Consider the following 13,407-nt stretch of genomic DNA (forward strand, 5'->3'; position numbering starts at 1 on the left):
TAGAATTATATAGTTAACAAAAAAGTGTGAAACAACTGAAAACATGTCTTATATTCTAGGTTCTTCAAAGTAGCCACCTTTTGCTTTGATGACTGCTTTGCACACTCTTGGCATTCTCTTGATGAGCTTCAAGAGGTAGTCACCGGAAATGGTCTTCCAACAATCTTGAAGGAGTTCCCAGAGATGCTTAGCACTTGTTGGCCCTTTTGCCTTCACTCTGCTGTCAAGCTCACCCCAAACCGTCTCGATTGGGTTCAGGTCTGGTGACTGTGGAGGCTCGGTCATCTGGCGTAACACCCCATCACTCTCCTTCTTGGTCAAATAGCCCTTACACATTCTGGAGGTGTGTTTGGGGTCATTGTCCTGTTGAAAAATAAATGATGGTCCAACTAAACGCAAACCGGATGGATTAGCATGCCGCTGCAAGATGCTGTGGTAGCCATGCTGGTTCAGTATGCCTTCAATCTTGAATAAATCCCCAACAGTGTCACCAGCAAAGCACCCCCACACCATCACACCTCCTCCATGCTTCACGGTGGGAACCAGGCATGTAGAGTCCATCCGCTCACCTTTTCTGCATCCCACAAAGACATGGTGGTTGGAACCAAAGATCTCAAATTTGGACTCATCAGACCAAAGAACAGATTTCCACTGGTCTAATGTCCATTCCTTGTGTTCTTTAGGCCAAACAAGTCTCTTCTGCTTGTTGCCTGTCCTTAGCAGTGGTTTCCTAGCAGCTATGTTACCATGAAGGCCTGCTGCACAAAGTCTCCTCTTAACAGTTGTTGTAGAGATGTGTCTGCTGCTAGAACTCTGTGTGGCATTGACCTGGTCTCTAATCTGAGCTGCTGTTAACCTGCGATTTCTGAGGCTGGTGACTCGGATAGACTTATCCTCAGAAGCAGAGGTGAATCTTGGTCTTCCTTTCTTGGGGCGGTCCTCATGTGAGCCAGTTGCTTTGTAGCGCTTGATGGTTTTTGCAACTGCACTTGGGGACACTTTCAAAGTTTGCCCAATTTTTCAGACTGACTGACCTTCATTTCTTAAAGTAATGATGGCCACTCTTAGAATTTGTATTATGGCAAGAAAAAAGCAGCTAAGTAAAGAAAAACTAACAGTCTATTCAGTGGGACTATGAGCTGTGTATCCACCTGACTTCTGCACAACACAACTGATGGTCCCAACCCCATTTATAAGGCAAGAAATCCCACTTATTAAACCTTACAGGGCACACCTGTGAAGTGAAAACCATTTCCGGTGACTACCTCTTGAAGCTCATCAAGAGAATGCCAAGAGTGTGCAAAGCAGTCATTAAAGCAAAAGGTGGCTACTTTGAAGAACCTATAATGTAAGATATATTTTCTGTTGTTTCACACTTTTTTGCCTGGGCATGCTCCTGATGAAGTTGTTGATGGTCTCCTGTGAGATCTCCTCCCAGACCTGGACTAAAGCATCCGCCAACTCCTGGACAGTCTGTGGTGCAATGTGACGTTGGTGGATGGAGCGAGACATGATGTCCTAGATGTGCTCAATTGGATTCAGGTCTGGGGAACGGGCGGGCCAGTCCATAGCTTCAATGCCTTCATCTTGCAGGAACTGCTGGCACACTCCAGCCACATGAGGTCTGGCATTGTCCTGCATTAGGAGGAACCCAGGGCCAACCGCACCAGCATATGGTCTCTCAAGGGGTCTGAGGATCTCATCTCAGTACCTAATGGCAGTCAGGCTACCTCTGGCGAGCACATGCAGGGCTGTGCGGCCCTCCAAAGAAATGCCACCCCACACCATTACTTACCCACTGCCAAACCGGTCATGCTGAAGGATGTTGCAGGCAGCAGATCGCTCTCCACGGCGTCTCCAGACTGTCACGTCTGTCACATGTGCTTAGTGTGAACCTGTTTTCATCTGTGAAGAGCACAGGGCTGTGGCAAATGCCAAGCGTCCTGCACGGTGTTTGGCTGTGAGCACAACCCCCATCTGTGGACGTCGGGCCCTCATACCCCCCTCATGGAGTCGGTTTCTAACTGTTTGTGCAGACACATGCATATTTGTGGCCTGCTGGAGGTCATTTTGTAGGGCTCCCCCTCCACGTCTCCTGGTGTACTGGCCTGTCTCCTGGTAGCGCCTCCAGCCTCTGGACACTACGCTGACAGACCTCAAAATTTCTTGCCACAGCTCGCATTGATGTGCCATCCTGGATGAGCTGCACTACCTGAGCAACTTCTGTGGGTTGTAGAGTCCGTCTCATGCTTCCACGAGTGTGAAAGCACAACCAACATTCAAAAGTGACCAAAACATCAGCCAGAAAGCATTGGTACTGAGATGTGGTCTGTGGTCCCCACCTGCAGAACCACTACTTTATTGAGGGTGTCTTGATAATTGCCAATAATTTCCATCTATTGTCTATTCCATTTGCACAACAGCATGTGAAATTGATTGTCAATCAGTGCTGCTTCCTAAGTGGACAGTTTGATTTCACAGAAGTTTGATTTAGTTGGAGTTATAGTCTGTTGTTTAAGTGTTCCCTTTATTTTTTGAGCAGTGTATATACATACATACATACACACAAACACTGTGGGGGAAGCGGCGCAGGAGCTGACACAGGAGGCAGAAGATGGCTGCTGCAACTCTTGCGTGTGCCTGTTGCTAAAGAAAATGAATATTCACTGCTCCCGACGGCCATGGGAGTGAGGAGCACTGAATATTCATTCTCCTTACTAGCGGGCACACAGAGAAAAGAGAGGCGTCGCAGCAACGCTCCTCCCGATCAGGTAAGTATGGCGCCAAAGATCGGGGTATGCATTCAGTGTCTACGCATACCGTGATCTCCGGCTCCATACACACTCCTCTTAGCTGTAACACCTACATGCGTTCTTCTGTCTGGAGCCAGACTGCACAGATGTGTCGTGCTTGCGCAGTCTATAAAAGCTTGAGACAGAGGTAAGCATCTCTAGTTATATTATAGATGGAGATTTTTGTGGGACCCATTATATTAATTACAGGGCTACATGGGGCCCATTGTATTAAATGAAGGGTTTTGTGGGTCACATTATATTAAATGGAAGGCTATGTAGGTAGGGCACATTATAATAAATGGAGGGCTATATGGGACCCCTTATATTGAATGGAGGGCTATGTGGGTTCCAATATATTATAAGAAAATCCATGTGGGGCTCATAACATTAAATGGAGGGTTATATTTGGCCCATTATTTTATTTGTAAAGCTATGTGATGCCCATTACATTAATTGAAGGGGTATGTCAGATCCATTATATTAATTTGAGGGCTATGTGGTATCCATTACATTAATTGGAGGGCTATGTGAGGCCCATTATATTAAACTAGCTATTGAACCCGTTCTACGCCTGTGTGGCAAGCATTTTTATTGGTATATAGTCTCCCATGCTGGTATGTGCTACCCCCCTCCTGGTATTTGTGCTGCCCCCATCCTGTCCTGGTATGCATGGCACCCCTCACCCCTATCCTGGTATGCATGGCACCCCTCACCCCTATCCTGGTATGCATGGCACCCCTCACCCCTAACCTGGTATGCATGGCACCCCTCACCTCAAATCCTGGTATGCATGGCACCCCTCACCCCCAATCCTGGTATGCATGGCACCCCTCACCCCCAATCCTGGTATGCATGGCACCCCTCACCCCCCAATCCTGGTATGCGTGGCCCCCTCATCCCAATCCTGGTGTGTGTGATACTCCTCATCCCTATCCAGGTATGTGTGGTACTCCTCATCCTATCCTGGTATGTATGGTACCCCATCCCTCATCCCTATCCTGGTATGTATGGTGTTCCTCATCCTGGTATGCATGGCACCCCTCATCCCCAATCCTGGTATGCATGGCACCCCTCATCCCCAATCCCGGTATGCATGGCACCCCTCATCCCCAATCCCGGTATGCATGGCACCCCTCATCCCCAATCCCAGTATGCATGTCCCCCCTCATCCCCAATCCCGGTATGAATGGCCCCCCTCATCCCCAATCCCAGTATGCATGGCTCCTTCATCCCCAATCCCGGTATGCATGGCACCCCTCATCCCCAATCCCGGTATGCATGGCACCCCTCATCCCCAATCCCAGTATGCATGGCACCCCTCATCCCCAATCTCGGTATGCATGGCACCCCTCATCCCCAATCTCGGTATGCATGGCACCCCTCATCCCCAATCCCGGTATGCATGGCACCCCTCATCCCCAATTCCGGTATGCATGGCACCCCTCATCCCCAATCCGGGTATGCATGGCACCCCTCATCCCCAATCCTGGTCCTGGTATGCATGGCTCCCTCATCCCCAATCCTGGTATGCATGGCACCCCTCATCCCCAATCCTGGTATGCATGGCACCCCTCATCCCCAATCCTGGTATGCATGGCACCCCTCATCCCCAATCCTGATATGCATGGCACCCCTCATCCCCAATCCTGGTATGCATTGCACCCCTCATCCCCAACCCTGGTATGCATGGCTCTCTCATCCCCAACCCTGGTATGCATGGCTCTCCTCATCCCCAATCCTGGTATACATGGTACTCCACATCCCCATCCTGGTGTACATGGTACCTCTCATCCCTATCCTGGTATGTATGGTACCCCTCATCCTTGTATGCATGGCACCCCATCCCTCATCCTGGTATGCATGGCACCCCTTATCCCTATTCTGGTATGCATGGCACCCCTCACCCCCCCAATCCTGATATGCATGGCACCACTCTCCCCCCAATCCTGGTATGCATGGTCCCCTCACCCCCCAATCCTGGTATGCATGGTCCCCTCACCCCCCAATCCTGGTATGCATGGTCCCCTCACCCCCCAATACTGGTATGCATGGTCCCCTCACCCCCCAATCCTGGTATGCATGGTACCCCTCTTCCTGGTATGCATGGTCCCCTCATCCCCCAATCCTGATATGCATGGTCCCCTCACCCCCCAATCCTGATATGCATGGTCCCCTCACCCCCCCAATATTGATATGCATGGTCCCGTCACCCCCCAATCCTGGTATGCATGGCACCCCATCATCCCCTAATCCTGGTATGCATGGTCCCCTCACCCCCCAATCCTGGTATGCATGGTCCCCTCACCCCCCAATCCTAGTATGCATGGTCCCCTCACCCCCCAATCCTGGTATGCATGGTCTCCTCACCCCCCAATCCTGGTATACATGGTACCCCTCATCCTGGTATGCATGGTCCCCACAGATCCCTATCCTGGTATGCATGGTCCCCTCACCCCTCAATCCTGGTATGCATGGTCCCGTCACCCCCTCAATCCTGGTATGCATGGTCCCCCCAATCCTGGTATGCATGGTCCCCTCACCCCCCAATTCTGGTATGCATGGTCCCCTCATCCCACAATCCTGGTATGTGTGGCCCCCTCATGCCTTTCATGCTGTACACACATACAAAAAAATAAACACTTTATACTCACCTTTCTTCCCTGTGCTACAGCGCTGCGGTGTCCTGTTCTGTCGGATGCCGAGGAAGGAGTGCGGCGCCGGAGCACCACACTGTCCGGTGCCATTTTGCTGAAGACGTAAAATGGCGCCGGATAGCACTATGCGCATGTGCCGATCCGATGCCTTCACTCCGCCCCCGGTCTCCGGCAAAGAGAGACGCCGCGGAATCGCTCCTCCCGGTCAGGTAAGTATGTAAGTATGGCGCCGGAGATCGTGGTATGCGCTCAGTGTCTACGCATACCGCGAACTCCAGCGCCATACACTCCTCTTACCTGTAACGGATGGATGCCTACTTCTTTCTGGAGCCAGACTGCGCATCGCGCATGCGCAGTCTATAAAGGCTTCAGACAGAGACACGCATCCCCGGTTATATTATAGATGAAAGGGTATATGGGGCCGTTATATTAAATTTAGTGTCATGCGGGGCCCTTTATATTAAATGGAGAGCTATGTGGTACCCATTATATTATGTAGAGGGCTATATGTGACCCCTTATATTAAACGGAGGGCTATGTTGGATTCAGTATATTAAATGGAGGGCTATATGGGGCCCATTATATTAAATGGAGGGCTATATGGGGTCCATATAATAAATTGAGAGCTATGTGGTGCACATTATATTAAATGAAGGGTTTTGTGGGGCCCATGTTATATGTAAAGCTATGTGGTGCCCATTATAATAAGTAGAAAGCTATAAAGGTCATATTATATTAAATGGAGTTCTTTGTGGGACCCATTATATTACTTGCAGGGCTACATGGGGCCCACTGTATTAAATGGAGGGTTTTGAAGATCTCTTTATATTATATGAAAAGCTATGAGGGGCCTATTATATTGAATGTTTGGCTATGTGGGACCTATTTTAGTAAATTGAGGGCTATGTGCGCCCCCATCCTGTTATATGCTACCTCCATCCTGCGACTTGATCAGTTAACAACTTTGACGTATACATTTTTGCCAGAACTCTACTTTTCAAAAAATTGTTTCATAATGAAGATATACAGAAGCATTTTCCAATGCCAGAGGAACAGGAGACTTTAAGAGTTTTGGAGGGATTGGCGGCTGAACACAATATACCTTCTTTAGGTAAGGTTCCAATATCCATACGACCAAAATCAAAAAATTTTCCACCATTGTCACTATGTCCCAACGTTGACATCTTTGTTCAGCTGGTTTCTGAGGATTTATATAGCATACCTATCAATATACACAATGATAACCTTAGAATGTCTGAACACATCGGTTTGAAACGTCTTAAAGCAATAAAAGACGTTATATTCAAACCAGCTGACACGAGTGGCAACGTTGTGGTGTGGCCAACTAAAATGTATGAGGCAGAGGCAAATAAAATGCTTAAAGACCATCAGTGTTACAAAAAACTGACGTTCAATCCCTTATTATCTTTCAAGGATCAACTCAACAAAATCCTTTTAGCTGGGATAGAGAGAGGCATTATCACCAGGGAATTGTATGACACATTATTGGTGAAGGATCCATCTGTTTCAACGCTGTACTTGTTACGGAAGGTCCATAAAGATATGAAGACCCCTCTGGGTAGACCCATAATTGCTGGTATTGGAGGACTCACACAGAGATCAGTAAGTATGTGGATTATTTCTTAAACCTTTGGTGGAAACAATTCCCTCCTATCTACGTGATACATCTGATCTACAAAAAATTGACTCCACTCACATTGACAAGGATATGCTTCTTGTTACTTGTGATGTGTAGTCATTAAATACGAGTATCCGCCATGGTGATGGACTGAAAGCCGTTGCCCATTTCCATTCCATGTCTCAATTTACCTTTGATGAGAGAGACTTCATTCTAACACTGTTGGAGTTTGTACTCACCAAAAACTTTTTTGTCTTCAATGGGTCCTTCTTCCTGCAGCTCCAGTGAACAGCAATGGGGGCAGCCTGTGTGCCCTCTTATGCTAACTTGTTCCTGGGGCTGTGGGAGAGGGAGCTCTTCTCATCACATTGATGATCATCAATGGACTGGGTCATTTTTTGGACCCGGTACATTGATGATGTATTTTTGATCTGGCGAGGTACATCTGTAGAACTACTAAGTTTTTTTCAAGAACTGAATTCTAATGAACTTAATATCAGACTGACGTATAAATTCAATTATCAAAAGATTGATTTCTTGGATGTGACTATTAAAAGGGGTGAATCTGTCATTTTACAGTCTGATGTCTATCGGAAAGAGACAGCCGTCAATGCTGTCTTGCACGCCTCTTCTTCACATCCAAGACGTGTGGTTAGATCAGTTCCAATTAGTCAGTTTCTTAGAATCAGACAGATTTGTTCTATCATTGAAGACTTAGAAATGAGAGCAGAGGAAATGAAAGGGAGGTTTCTGGATAGAGGGTACAGTAAGAGAAGCATTAAGCACACCTACATTCGAGCGAAAAATGCTGCTCGTCAACAATTAATTTGTCCTAAGAGACAATCGGTGCAAGCCAATCCTGTGAGAATGGTGACTCAATACCATTCTCAATGGCAGAGGATGTATGACATTTTTAAAAAACATTGGCTCATCCTATTGGCTGATCTCACCCTTAAACAATAACTCCCTGCAAATCCATCTATCACTGCACGTAGATCTTTAAATTTACAGGACCATTTGGTTCGGAGCTATTATACACCGACTAATCAGTCACGGATTACGGATATAAAACCAACCGATAAGAAGAGGAATTGGGGCTACACTCCATGTGGCTCCTGTATAACTTGCCTTAATATTGAAAAGGCTAAGAAGTTTCTCTCTTCGACTGGAAAGGAGTTTGATATAACATACCCTAATACCTGTACAACACGTAACGTAATATATCATGCTTCGTGTCCCTGCTCCTTAATATATATAGGCATGACAACTAGGATGCTCAAAATTTGAGTGAGAGAACTTGTCCAGGACATCATGGCAGCTGCTACAGAAGACAATTTAGATCTATTAAAGACAATACCTAAACATTTTAAGCTCCATCACGCTTGTGATCCTTCGGGTTAAGGGGATAGACCACATATATTTGAACCTGCGTGGTGCCAATACCAGCCGACTCCTGGCCCAAAAAGAATCAAGATGGATCTGGACTTTGAAAACGTTACATCCCCATGGCCTTAATGAGGCCTTGACTTTTACTCCATTTCTCTAATCTCCCTCCCCTTTTTCCCCTCCAGACGTATTTTTGGCATCATGTTTTTATAATGTTTTAAACTAAAATTATTTTTAATTGTGTTTGTTGCTACAATCCTAATAATGTCCCATTTATCATCTTTTAGTATATACTTACCGTACCTTGATGTTGGCCCTTGCTTCTATCCATATTGAAGAGGATGTGGATGCCTCCTGGCATCATTTTGAAGAGGAGAAATAAGAGAATAGGATGAGAAGGCACCACTAGACAAGATGTGGACAATTAGGCTTTAACAGCCTATATGTACTACATCTGAACATCAATTTGTTTCATGTGGATATATACTATGTTCTTATTATATGCATATAACCAATGTTATTGACTTGTCCAACTTCATTTTAAATGACCTGCAGGCCCATTTTTCTGTATCTCTTTCAGCTTTATCCATACCCTTAATAGCTTTTGGATCCGGGTATTTGCTACAATGTCTTTTTCTCTTTCTGGGGCATTTTCCTTCTTTATCCTTATTGGGGTTACCTCCATGACATCAGGGCATGGCTCATATCACTGGCATCATTGGTACCATGTTGCCACCTGTGTTGAATTCATGTCCTTGATGCCCCGGGGGGTGCCCAATCTCCAACTTGGGATTTCCTTCCCTTTTTTGTTTCTTTCTTATCTGGTTCTCCCTGACCTATATCTTAAGATAGTATAAATTGTATAAGTTAAGATTGCATAAAACCTTTTTTGTTGATTCTTTACCATACAGGTCGTCACTGGACATACATATTTTTATGTCCAGGCTTTAAACCTCTTCTGTCCTACCTAGATATCTATATATTCTCCATGTTTGGTAAAAGTTAATACTAATTAGTACCCTGTTGTGCTACATGTCTGGGTTTACCTCTCTCTGAGCTGTTCTCTATTTTGACCTTTTGTGACAGGTTTTCGTATACCTAATTGTGACTTTCCATCTATGCGCGTGCCTTCCTCCCGTTCTCCCCCTACATCACTATTTGCGATTATGGGGGGCGTGCCTCTGAGCAACTGCTCCTCCGCTCATGTGACTTTTAGTGGCCGTGGCTTTAGGCTTCACACTCATTTAGTCTGTCTTTCCGTTCATGTGACCCTCCGTGTGCGTGGCTTTTGACTGCACGTTTACTCTTACTTTCTCTCCGCTAATGTGACCTCAGTGGGCGTGGTGTTGGGTTGCACGCCTATTCTGATACACTAGGGAGGCGGCGTTCTTGCATTGACGTCGGCACAGGTCTGTCCTATTCTTAGCGCTGACTCGTTCCTCATAAATACTCTTTATTTTATGGTTGCTGCTATTGGTACCTTATGTTTATTTATGGGACACACACTGCTTATGATGCCACACCCCCGGAAGAAGGCACACACCAAAACGCACATTGGGGCTGGCACTACTATTTGGCACTCACTAGTAAGTACTCTTCTTGTACCACTACTTTTGGTTCATCAATCTCTTTAGTGGGGACCATATATGGCTAATACTTTATGGACAGTTTGATTGTTGACATGCACAATGTACTTTAATTTGTTTGGTAAATATGTTAGCTATTCTTGTATGGTTACTGCACCTGTATACAGTTGTGCTCAAAAGTTTACATACCCCGGCAGAATTTTTCCTTCTTTGGCCTTGTTTCCGAGAATATGAATGATAACAAAAAAACTTTTTGCCCACTCATGGTTATTGGTTGGGTGAAGCCATTTATTGTCAAACTACTGTGTTTTCTCTTTTTAAATCTTAATGACAACCGAAAACACAGTAGTTTGACAATAAATGGCTTCACCCAACCAATAACCATGAGTGGAGAAAAAGTTTTTTTGTTATCATTCATATTCTCTGAAACAAGGCCAAGAAAGCAAAAATTCTGCCGAGGTATGTAAACTATTAAACACAACTGTAGCTTTCTATTTATTTATTTCTATTTATTATAATGGGCACCACATAGCTTTACATATAATATGGGCCCAACAAAACCCTTCATTTAATATAATTTGCCCCACATAGCTCTCAATTTAATGTATTGGGCCCCACATTTAATGTAGTGAGTCCAACATAGCCCTCTATTTAATATCATGGGCCCCACATAGCCATCCATATAATATCACGGGACCCACATAGCCCTCCATTTAATATAAGGGGTCACATATAGCCCTCCACATAATTTAATGGGTACCACATAGCTCTACATTTAATATAAAGGGCCCCACATGGCACTAAATTTAATATAACAGCCCCATATACCCTTTCATTTAATATAATGGGCCCCACATAGCCTTCCATTCAACATAAGGGGTCCATATAGTCATATATAGGTGAAAAAATGGGAAAAGATGTGCTCCGGAGGCACGTCATCGGGAAAGGGTGTGCTCCAGTGGCACGTCAACTGGAAAGGGTGTGCTCCGGTGGCAATCCAACAAGAAAGGGTGTGCTCCAGTGGCACTCCAATGGGAAAGGGTGTACTCTGGTGGCACGCCAACGGGAAAGGGTGTGCTCCAGTGGCACGCCAATGGGAAAGGGTGTTCTCCGGTGGCACTGCAATGACAAAGGGAAGGCTATTTGTGTTATATGAAATGCCATGTGAGGCTCATTATATTAAATGGAGGGCTATGCAGGGTCCATTATAATAATTGCAGGGCTTTGTGGGGCCCATTGTATTAAATGGAGGGTTTTGTAGGGCTTTTTATATTATAGCTAAATCTATGTAGGGTCCATTATATTGAATGTTGGGATATGTGGGGCCGATTATATTAAATTTAAGGGTTTTGTCGTTCCAAATATATATTAACCCTAGAATGCGTGACGTCTGAAATATACACTTTCACGTAACCCGGGCCTTTTAGGCTCTTGTACAAATCATATGGAGGAACTCAAATAAATAACTTTTACACGTTTATTTCAAAATTGCAAAGTAAGATATGAAAAATGCACAACATTGTAATTATAATTGTTTGCAGAAAACACCAAAAAAATAAGTACATGGGCCTAAAAGGCCCGGGTTACGCATTCTATGTGATTAATCCTTTTTATCATGTAACGATTTTTTTTCAAATTTCAAACAAAGACATGAAAAACACACTAACATGGGTATATAAATGTTGAAGTAAACTAGCTGCAGCTACTTTTCTTTTCCAACTTTTCCTTTTTGAATTTTATTGATCTTCCGCACAAGTTACATGTTATCTTTTGTGAAGAATGTTCTTTACAGATATTTTCTCCACAAATGATATAGTAACACTCAGTTTTCCTGTCTTTCTTTGTTGGAGAAATAAAACCATGCTTTTGTTTTCTTTCTCCTGGCTCTGGAATTGCCTGAAAATGGAATACACCACACCATTTGATAGCTTTTCTAGTTTGCTTTGGCAAGCATTTTATGTTGCTTCGCTGCATCATGTGAGGCATTACAATTTGATGGCAAAGGAACTTGAAGAATAGGCATCTACTGTCCTTCCTACTAGCATGGAAATGGGGATTAGTTTCAGTATAAATAATGTAGGAATTAAGGGTTGATACATCAAGCATATTTGAAAAAATTACTACAGACCAACATTTTGTTTGCCTCTGTCATGAATATTTTCCAACCATTTCACCCATTTTGTCCACACCTCCTTTAGTTTTATTATAGTTCAGGATGATTTCTGGTTTCTGTTTCCTGACAATACTGGAATCATGATGCATGGTGCTGAGTAATATAAAGGATTTTTCCTTCTTCACTTTGTAAGACACAATTGTTGCTTTGTTGCTGAAACCAAAGACACTATCATAAACTGATTGCTGTGGAATGTGCTTCATCACCGAAGGAATATCTTGTCAATTTGGCTTCATAGTACGCTGTAAGACCTTTTTCATGCAAAAAAATTGCCCAGTTCAACATTAGTAAAGTAATTGTCCATTGCAGTGTTTCTACCAGAATTATAAATTGGTACAGCAAGTTTTTTTTACAATGTCTGAACCTAGGTCTTTCTACACTGGAGTGCCAAGTTCTTTGCCACAGTAGATAAGCCCATTCATCCCATAATAATTTGCAGAATCACACATCCAGAATATTTTTATTCCATACTTGGCTGGTTTACTAGGCATATATTGAATGAACTTGCAACGTCCTCTGTAGGCTACAAGTTGCTCATCCACTGTTACATTAGCACTAAGATTGTAGAGCTTCGTGCAATCCTTGATAAAAATATTCCAGATGTAACTGATAGGTGCTATTTGATCCATTTCCAACCTCGCAGGACGAGTTCGCTTATCATCAAATCAAAGGCTTCTCCGAATTTCCTCATATCTATCCACTGACATTGTTACTTTGTAGTGTGGATCAGAAAGTGGGTCCATAAATAATTCTCTGATAGGAACATCACAAGGTTTTTTACACCCTGCCAGAAGTGTTAGTCCAATATAATTATTAATCCATGTCCATAAATGCAGAAAGGTGCACTAGACACTGCAATAACTTTATCTAGATATACAGTACAGACCAAAAGTTTGGACACACCTCATTTAAAGATTTTTCTGTATTTTCAGGACTATGAAAATTGTACATTCACACTGAAGGCATCAAAACTATGAATTAACACGTGGAATTATATACTTAACAAAAAAGTGTGAAACAACTGAAAATATGTCTCATATTCTAAGTTCTTCAAAGTAGCCACCTTTTGCTTTGATGACTGCTTTGCACACTCTTGGCATTCTCTTGATGAGCTTCAAGTGGTAGTCACCGGAAATGGTCTTCCAACAATCTTGAAGGAGTTCCCAGAGATGCT

The 13,407-nt window shown here is 44.1% G+C and overlaps 1 long non-coding RNA gene across 1 annotated transcript in view; it reads left to right on the plus strand.

The window, feature by feature from the left end:
* Window positions 1-10,272, plus strand: part of LOC141257198 (uncharacterized) — a 73,348-nt gene extending 63,076 nt beyond the window's left edge. The window contains exons 5-7 of the long non-coding RNA XR_012318033.1: window positions 6,436-6,560; window positions 6,884-7,072; window positions 8,762-10,272. This is a non-coding gene — a long non-coding RNA (uncharacterized lncRNA). The remainder of the gene's footprint in view (window positions 1-6,435; window positions 6,561-6,883; window positions 7,073-8,761) is intronic.
* The last annotated feature ends 3,135 nt before the right edge of the window (window positions 10,273-13,407 follow it).

The sequence above is a fragment of the Phyllobates terribilis genome, unplaced genomic scaffold, assembly GCF_046119375.1.
Source record: "Phyllobates terribilis strain yellow unplaced genomic scaffold, ASM4611937v1 Scaffold_3__8_contigs__length_932513732, whole genome shotgun sequence".
NCBI classification, from domain to species: Eukaryota; Metazoa; Chordata; class Amphibia; order Anura; family Dendrobatidae; genus Phyllobates; species Phyllobates terribilis.